The sequence below is a fragment of the Rattus rattus genome, chromosome 1 (assembly GCF_011064425.1).
Source record: "Rattus rattus isolate New Zealand chromosome 1, Rrattus_CSIRO_v1, whole genome shotgun sequence".
Lineage (NCBI taxonomy): Eukaryota > Metazoa > Chordata > Mammalia > Rodentia > Muridae > Rattus > Rattus rattus.
In genome coordinates this window covers 226,384,739-226,394,432 of record NC_046154.1, presented here as the reverse complement: position 1 = coordinate 226,394,432, position 9,694 = coordinate 226,384,739, and the positions used below count along the sequence as shown (strand labels likewise).

At 40.7% G+C, this 9,694-nt stretch overlaps 1 pseudogene; it reads left to right on the top strand.

Moving 5' to 3' along the window:
• Positions 1–389: 389 nt before the first annotated feature.
• Positions 390–868, top strand: LOC116890084 (annotated as a pseudogene).
• Positions 869–9,694: the final 8,826 nt, after the last annotated feature.

Sequence of the window (9,694 nt, the reverse complement as noted above, 5' to 3'; positions counted from 1 at the left end):
AGAAACAACACGGCCCTGGTCTCGACCCCCCCCTCAAAAAAAAAAAAAAAAAAAAAAAAAAAAAAAAAAAAAAAGAAAGTGATCAGGAATGAATGTATAAGCTATGCTTTAAAACCATATTAAACAGCGTTCATTGAGTTAGTACACATGAACTATTTAGTTCCCTGACTTGGGCAAGAATATTGGATATAATCATAAAGACACAAGCAACAATAGCAAGTGTAGACTGGAGGAAGGCCAAACAGAAACACTTCTACAGACCAAAGGAACAATTCAGCTTGAAGAGTGGGGAGAAATTTGGACAAATCATAATCTGACATAGTTAAAAATCTCAACTCAACAGTAAGGAAACAAATGATTCAATTAAAAATGCAATAAGTAGGGTGGCGGCGCCGCGCGGTGAGGAGCTCGTGTTCGTACTCGTAGCTATGCCGTCCAAGGGTCCGCTGTAATCCGTGCAAGTCTTCAGACGCAAGAAGACAGCCACAGCTGTGGCCCACAGCAAACGAGGAAATGAGCTCATCAAGGTGACTGGACATCCCCTGGAGATGATCAAGCCACGTACACTGCAGTACAAGTTACTGGAGCCTGTTTTGCTTCTGGGCAAGGAGAGATTTGCTGGTGTGGATATCCGGGTCCGTGTGAAGGGTGGTGGTCATGTGAACCACATTTATGCTATCCGCAGTCCATCTCAAAAGCTCTGGTGGCTTATTACCAAAAATATGTGGATGAAGCCTCTAAGAAGGAGATCAAAGATGTCCTCATCCAGTACAATCGGACCCTGCTTGTAGCTGACCCCCGTCGCTGCAAATCCAAAAAGTTTGACGGTCCCGGTTCCTGTGCCCGGTACCAGAAATCCTACCGATAAGCCAGTCTCAAGGATCAGTGTTTACCTTTGTAATAAACCTAGGATTTAAAAAAAAAATGCAGAAAGTAAGCAGGAGAGGTGGCTCAGTAGTTAAGAGCACTAGGTGCTCTTCCAGAGGATCTAGTTTCTATTCCCAACTCCCACATGGTGACTCACAACCTTAACTAATTCCAGTTACAGAGGATCTGAAGCCCTCTTCTGGCCTCATTGGGTACTAGGTATATCCATGACGCATATGTATCAAGATATGCATATAAGAAACAAAAATGTATGAATGGACAAAAGTTGTCAAATGACATGTATTCAGATGGTCAACTGGTACATCACTAATCATTAGGTAAATGCAAATGAAGACAACCATAAGATGTCGCCCCACAATGGTTAGAGTGGCTTTTATTTAAAAGATGAATGCTGGGGTTGGGGCTTTAGCTCAGTGGTAGAGCGCTTGCCTAGGAAGCGCAAGGCCCTGGGTTCGGTCCCCAGCTCCAAAAAAAAGAACCAAAAAAAAAAGAAAAAAAAAAGATGAATGCCGGGCCCACCATGTGCTAGTAAAGGTGACTGCTTCCTACCCTGAGGACCTGAGTTCACTCTCCAGACCTCAAATGATGGAAGGAAATGTATGCTTGTTGTGTAACAGTTTCCTTCTAGGTTGAAACATTTCATCCTGCAGCAAAGATCCTTAAACCAGAGGGTAACGCCTCTAAAGAGTTTCAGGAAGTCCCCGAAACTGACCAGATTTCATTAGGCTACCTCCCTCTTGGAGGAAACAATATAGTTAATCTGCAAAGAAAATTCTAAGACAAGGTAGGCTACAAAGAAGACTCTGAAACCAGCTAAGCTGTCTGCAAGAGGTTTAGACAGACTGAGTCACTTGGAAAGGGGACTCTTCAGTCTGTTGAGCTGCCTGCAGGCTGAACAGTGTGCTCTGTTTTTTGTGAGCTGTCACCCATGCTGGTAGGCTTCAGTGACGAAACTGTCTTTGAGTCATTTCTACTGCTGTAAGTCACCTTTCACCTACATTCCTGTAAATAACTCAAAAACACTCATTGGTTTGCCAAATTGGTGATGGAGGGACTCTAGTTAACCCGATGGCAAACATGGCTCTAGCAGACCTTGCCCTTCTTTCCGATTTCCCTCTGTCTTACAAAACCTCTTAGATCACATTTCTAAAGCTAGCCACCATGGTTCATTCCCTTATTTGGCCACTTCCTCTCCGTGAGGCTGACTACCAAAGTCCAGCTATCAAAGTATTGGAAGTCCAGCAATCAAATTCCCCCTTTAACATGCCCAATTAAATTAAACACCTCATCTTAACATGGGCCTTCCCCTTTTACCTTTATAAACTGCCATTTTTCTAGTGTCACGTCTGTCTTATTCTATTCATAGGCTGTCCTTTGTCCCCCTCCAGGACAAATAACCCTGCCCCCCTCCCTCATTCCCTTCCTCTTCTCCCTTGTTCTCCACCTCCTGTCCTTGTCTCTTATTCCCTGCCCTTTGTCCATCTGTGGAAAATAAATCTTTGTGCTGAGTACTTGGTCTTGGCGGTCCAAAGCCAATACCAACACTTAAGGTGGCATCCATACTTTGGCCTGTTGTGGACTCCATGTCTGGGATGCGTAGACAGAGGTATTGTATTTCCTCAGGGAAAAAAATGTCATACTACATCTCCTACAGATAGATAGATGGTAAATGACAGATAGCCAGATAGATAGATAGATAGATAGATAGATAGATAGATAGATAGATAGACAGATAGATGATAAATGGATGATAGGTAGATGATACATCAAGGTAGATAGATAGATGATAGAGAGGTGATAGATGATTGATAGATAGATGATTGATAGATAGGTGATAGATGATTAATAGATAGATGAATAGATGATAGATGGATGGGATGTAAAAACCATGGATTCTAAGTGTCGATTAAAATGTAGAGAAAGGGAAGGCAGCTGTTTTGCAGTTGTGTGGAAGGCTCTTTAAAAGCCACAAACAGGAATAATACATGAGCAACTGTCCCCAGTTCTGGGTATAGCTAAAGGATCTAAAATCAGTATATTCTGCTGACTGTTGTTGGCCCTGCCATGTTTATTGTAGTGTTGTTAAAACAAAACAACAAGCCAGGCAGTAGTGGTGCACCCTTTAATCCCAGCTCTTGGGAGGCAGAGGCAGGAGGATCTCTGTGAGTTCAAGATCATCCTAGTCTACATAGTGAGTTCGAGGCCAGTCTGCTTTACAGAGCCAGTTCCATGACAGCAATACAGAGTAACCCTGTCTCAGAAAACCAAAAATGGGAAAAAATAAACAAATGAAAAAAATCTCAACAACAACAAAACAAAAACCAAGATGCAGAACAAATTTAAATGCCCAACCCTGAATGAACAGATGTATTCAAAGATGATATAAAATATTTATGTGTGAAGTAATATATATCATATGTTAATACTATATTAAGTATGTTATATGTGTGTATGTAGTGTGTGTGTGTGTGTGTGAGTGAGTGTGTGTGTGTATGTGTGTATGTATGCCTCAGATGGTGGTCCTGCCATTTGTCTGACAACATGGATAGGTCTGGATGACATCATGCTAACTGAAATCAACCAGACATAGAATAGTAACTATCATGTAATCTTACATATGGACTCTGGACAAACTAACCTCATAATTAGATGGTTCCCAGAGGCTGGAGGGGTGTGTTGAGGATGGTGGTATTGATCAAAGGATACAGAATTTCAGCCAACAGGAAGAATAGATGTTAAGGCTTACTACACAGTAGAGTGACTACCATCAATAAAAACATACTATAATTTCAAAATGACAGAGTGGGTTTCAAATGTTGAGTATAAAATCGTATATATTAATTAATTTGGTTCAGTTATTCTGTACTATAAACACTTACAAAAATATCACCTTGTGTCCTATAGATCTCTAAAATTATGATTTGTCAATCAAAAATAGCAATATAAATTTTGTTAACTAAACTGAATTTTAAAAATGTTCAGCATAGAAGGACATGGTGACCCACACTTTTAATCCCAGCATTTGGGAGGCAGACACAAGCAGATCTCTTGAGCTTGAAGCCAGCCTGATCTATGTAGTGAGTTCTAGAACAGCCAGGGCTACCCTGGAAATTCCTGTTTCAGAAAAGATAAACGACAACAACAAAAACTCAGTGTGGTGATTGAAAATACAATCGTTCTTAGTCTACCCTGAGTCAGTGAGAAAACCAAGGGTCAGAGACCTCAGGCACTTTGCCCACAGTGAAGAATGTAGAGACAGAACTGTGGTTTGAATTCAAATCTCATAATCAAAGCGGCTTGCTACAGAAGAGGCCTGAACGGCAGAGTGGAAATCACTGTGGTTTCATAGGATTAAAATATACAGAGGCCATCGAGACAGCATTTGTACCTTCAGGTGGCGACTTACGATCCCTGGGTGGAATGTCAGTTTTGCATATAGCCATAAGAAACTTTCTAGAGAATAGACTGGTCAGAGGGGAAAGGGAAGAGGTAAGTACAATAATATTTCTTGTGCTTGTGTGTGCTTCGGAAACTTGTTCTGAAGATATTTTTAAACTTGGGAGTTTTAGAGAGTTTCATCAGTACAACAAATATCCTCCTTCCCAGGGTGATTGTGAAGGCTGATGCCCACTTGGAGTCTGTTCAGATGTGTGTATTTATATTCATTTTCTGAACACCTACGTATATTGGGAGTTATCAATGAGTGAGATCCAGTCTCCCCTCTTGAAGTTTGTGATACACTTGGGAAAGGTAAAGCGTGAATTTTATTACACAGAGATTAGGGTTGTGATAAGACACACACACGGCCCTTTGATTATAGAACATGCAGCATCCCTCTCACTTGGTTTGGCAAGATACTGTAGATAAGTAAATAAATGTATTTCCTTACAAATATCTTTTTAAAAATTCTTCTCAGGAGCTTAGAGGAAGCTGCATGGGGAGTTGACATTTGAAGCAGGTCTGAAGATAATTTAACACACACGCACGCACACCCACACACACACACACACACACGAACCAAAGACGCACTTAGTAATCCTTCTTACAAGGACAATCAAGGAAAGCCGCACTGTTTACTGCTGTGAGGAAACAGCAAGGCAACTTGTACAAGAAAAGCTTTCTTGGAATTACAGGTTCAGAGGGGTGAGAGTTTGTCATGGTGGGGGCGGACACCGCAGCAGGAACGCAAGCTGGGATCTCAGATCTTTTTTTTTTTTTTTTTTTTTTTTTTAATTAACTTGAGTATTTCTTATGTACATTTCGAGTGTTATTCCCTTTCCCGGTTTCCAGGCAAACATCCCCTCCCCTTCCCACCCTCCCCCCATTGCCGCCCTCCCCCCGACAGTCAAGTTCACTGTGGGTTCAGTCTTAGCAGGACCCAGGGCTTCCCCTTCCACTGGTGCTCTTACTAGGATATTCATTGCTACCTATGAGGTCAGAGTCCAGGGTGAGTCCATGTATAGTCTTTAGGTAGTGGCTTAGTCCCTGGAAGCTCTGGTTGCTTGGCATTGTTGTACATATGGGGTCTCAAGCCCCTTCAAGCTCTTCCAGTTCTTTCTCTGATTCCTTCAATGGGGGTCCTGTTCTCAGTTCAGTGGTTTGCTGCTGGCATTCGCCTCTGTATTTGCTGTATTCTGGCTGTGTCTCTCAGGATCGATCTACATCCGGCTCCTGTCGGTCTGCACTTCTTTGCTTCATCCATCTTGTCTAATTGGGTGGCTGTATATGTATGGGCCACATGTGGGGCAGGCTCTGAATGGGTGTTCCTTCAGTCTCTGTTTTAATCTTTGCCTCTCTCTTCCCTGCCAAGGGTATTCTTGTTCCCCTTTTAAAGAAGGAGTGAAGCATTCACATTTTGATCATCCGTCTTGAGTTTCATTTGTTCTAGGCATCTAGGGTAATTCAAGCATTTGGGCTAATAGCCACTTATCAGTGAGTGCATACCATGTATGTCTTTCTGTGATTGGGTTAGCTCACTCAGGATGATATTTTCCAGTTCAACCATTTGCCTCCCAATTTCATAAAGTCATTGTTTTTGATAGCTGAGTAATATTCCATTGTGTAGATGTACCACATTTTCTGTATCCATTCCTCTGTTGAAGGGCATCTGGGTTCTTTCCAGCTTCTGGCTATTATAAATAAGGCTGCGATGAACATAGTGGAGCACGTGTCTTTTTTTTATATGTTGGGGCATCTTTTGGGTATATGCCCAAGAGAGGTATAGCTGGATCCTCAGGCAGTTCAATGTCCAATTTTCTGAGGAACCTCCAGACTGATTTCCAGAATGGTTGTACCAGTCTGCAATCCCACCAACAATGGAGGAGTGTTCCTCTTTCTCCATCCTCGCCAGCATTTGCTGTCACCTGAGTTTTTGATCTTAGCCATTCTCACTGGTGTGAGGTGAAATCTCAGGGTTGTTTTGATTTGCATTTCCCTGATGACTAAAGATGTTGAACATTTCTTTAGGTGTTTCTCAGCCATTCGGCATTCCTCAGCTGTGAATTCTTTGTTTAGCTCTGAACCTCATTTTTTAATAGGGTTATTTGTCTCCCTGCGGTCTAACTTCTTCAGTTCTTTGTATATTTTGGATATAAGGCCTCTATCTGTTGTAGGATTGGTAAAGATCTTTTCCCAATCTGTTGGTTGCCGTTTTGTCCTAACCACAGTGTCCTTTGCCTTACAGAAGCTTTGTAGTTTTATGAGATCCCATTTGTTGATTCTTGATCTTAGAGCATAAGCCATTGGTGTTTTGTTCAGGAAATTTTTTCCAGTGCCCATGTGTTCCAGATGCTTCCCTAGTTTTTCTTCTATTAGTTTGAGTGTGTCTGGTTTGATGTGGAGGTCCTTGATCCACTTGGACTTAAGCTTTGTACAGGGTGATAAGCATGGATCGATTTGCATTCTTCTACATGTTGACCTCCAGTTGAACCAGCACCATTTGCTGAAAATGCTATCTTTTTCCATTGGATGGATTTGGCTCCTTTGTCAAAAATCAAGTGACCATAGGTGTGTGGGTTCATTTCTGGGTCTTCAATTCTATTCCATTGGTCTATCTGTCTGTCTCTGTACCAATACCATGCAGTTTTTATCACTATTGCTCTGTAATACTGCTTGAGTTCAGGGATAGCGATTCCCCCCTGAAGTCCTTTTTTATTGTTGAGGATAGTTTTAGCTATCCTGGGTTTTTGTTATTCCAGATGAATTTGCAAATTGTTCTGTCTAACTCTTTGAAGAATTGGATTGGTATTTTGATGGGGATTGCATTGAATCTGTAGATCGCTTTTGGTAAAATGGCCATTTTTACTATATTAATCCTGCCAATCCATGAGCATGGGAGATCTTTCCATCTTCTGAGGTCTTCTTCAATTTCTTTCTTCAGAGTCTTGAAGTTCTTGTTGTACAAATCTTTTACTTGCTTGGTTAAAGTCACACCGAGGTACTTTATATTATTTGGGTCTATTATGAAGGGTGTCGTTTCCCTAATTTCTTTCTTGGCTTGTTTCTCTTTTGTGTAGAGGAAGGCTACTGATTTATTTGAGTTAATTTTGTACCCAGCCACTTTGCTGAAGTTGTTTATCAGCTTTAGTAGTTCTCTGGTGGAACTTTTGGGATCACTTAAATATACTATCATATCATCTGCAAATAGTGATATTTTGACTTCTTCTTTTCCGATCTGTATCCCCTTGACCTCCTTTTGTTGTCTGATTGCTCTGGCTAGAACTTCAAGAACTATATTGAATAAGTAGGGAGAGAGTGGGCAGCCTTGTCTAGTCCCTGATTTTAGTGGGATTGCTTCAAGTTTCTCTCCATTTAGTTTAATGTTAGCCACTGGTTTGCTGTATATGGCTTTTACTATGTTTAGGTATGGGCCTTGGATTCCTATTCTTTCCAGGACTTTTATCATGAAGGGGTGTTGAATTTTGTCAAATGCTTTCTCAGCATCTAATGAAATGATCATGTGGTTTTGTTCTTTCAGTTTGTTTATATAATGGATCACGTTGATGGTTTTCCGTATATTAAACCATCCCTGCATGCCTGGGATGAAGCCTACTTGATCATGGTGGATGATTGTTTTGATGTGCTCTTGGATTCGGTTTGCCAGAATTTTGTTGAGTATTTTGGCGTCGATGTTCATAAGGGAAATTGGTCTGAAGTTCTCTTTCTTTGTTGGGTCTTTGTGTGGTTTAGGTATAAGAGTAATTGTGGCTTCATAGAAGGAGTTCGGTAGTGCTCCATCTGTTTCAATTTTGTGGAATAGTTTGGATAATATTGGTACGAGGTCTTCTATGAAGGTCTGATAGAATTCTGCACTAAACCCATCTGGACCTGGGCTCTTTTTGGTTGGGAGACCTTTAATGACTGCTTCTATTTCCTTAGGAGTTATGGGGTTGTTTAACTGGTTTATCTGTTCCTGATTTAACTTGATTTACCTGGTATCTGTCTAGGAAATTGTCCATTTCCTGCAGATTTTCAAGTTTTGTTGAATATAGGCTTTTATAGTAAGATCTGATGATTTTTGAATTTCCTCTGAATCTGTAGTTATGTCTCCCTTTTCATTTCTGATTTTGTTAATTTGGACACACTCTGTGTCCTCTCGTTAGTCTGGCTAAGGGTTTATCTATCTTGTTGATTTTCTCAAAGAACCAACTTTTGGTTCTGTTGATTCTTTCTATGGTCCTTTTTGTTTCTACTTGGTTGATTTCAGCTCTGAGTTTGATTATTTCCTGCCTTCTACTCCTCCTGGGTGTATTTGCTTCTTTTTGTTCTAGAGCTTTTAGGTGTGCTGTCAAGCTGCTGACATATGCTCTTTCCTGTTTCTTTCTGCAGGCACTCAGCGCTATGAGTTTTCCTCTTAGCACAGCTTTCATCGTGTCCCATAAGTTTGGGTATGTTGTACCTTCATTTTCATTAAATTCTAAAAAGTTTTTAATTTCTTTCTTTATTTCTTCCTTGACCAGGTTATCATTAAGTAGAGCATTGTTCAATTTCCACGTGTATGTGGGCATTCTTCCCTTATTGTTATTGAAGACCAGCTTTAGGCCGTGGTGGTCCGATAGCACGCATGGGATTATTTCTATCTTTCTGTACCTGTTGAGGCCCGTTTTTTGACCAATTATACGGTCAATTTTGGAGAAAGTACCATGAGGAGCTGAGAAGAAGGTATATCCTTTTGCATTAGGGTAGAACGTTCTATAAATATCCATTAAGTCCATTTGGCTCATGACTTCTCTTAGTCTGTCTACGTCTCTGTTTAATTTCTGTTTCCATGATCTGTCCATTGATGAGAGTGGGGTGTTGAAGTCTCCTACTATTATTGTGTGAGGTGCAATGTGTGTTTTGAGCTTTAGTAAGGTTTCTTTTACGTATGTAGGTGCCCTTGTATTTGGGGCATAGATATTTAGGATTGAGAGTTCATCTTGGTGGATTTTCCTTTGATAAATATAAAGTGTCCTTCCTTATCTTTTTTGATGACTTTTAGTTGAAAATTGACTTTATTTGATATTAGAATGGCTACTCCAGCTTGCTTCTTCCGACCATTTGCTTGGAAAGTTGTTTTCCAGCCTTTCACTCTGAGGTAGTGTCTGTCTTTGTCTCTGAGGTGTGTTTCCTGTAGGCAGCAGAATGCAGGGTCCTCGTTGCGTATCCAGTTTGTTAATCTATGTCTTTTTATTGGGGAGTTGAGGCCATTGATGTTGAGAGATATTAAGGAATAGTGATTATTGCTTCCTGTTATATTCATATTTGGATGTGAGGTTATGTTTGTGTGCTTTTCTTCTCTTTGTTTTGTTGCCAAGACGATTAGTTT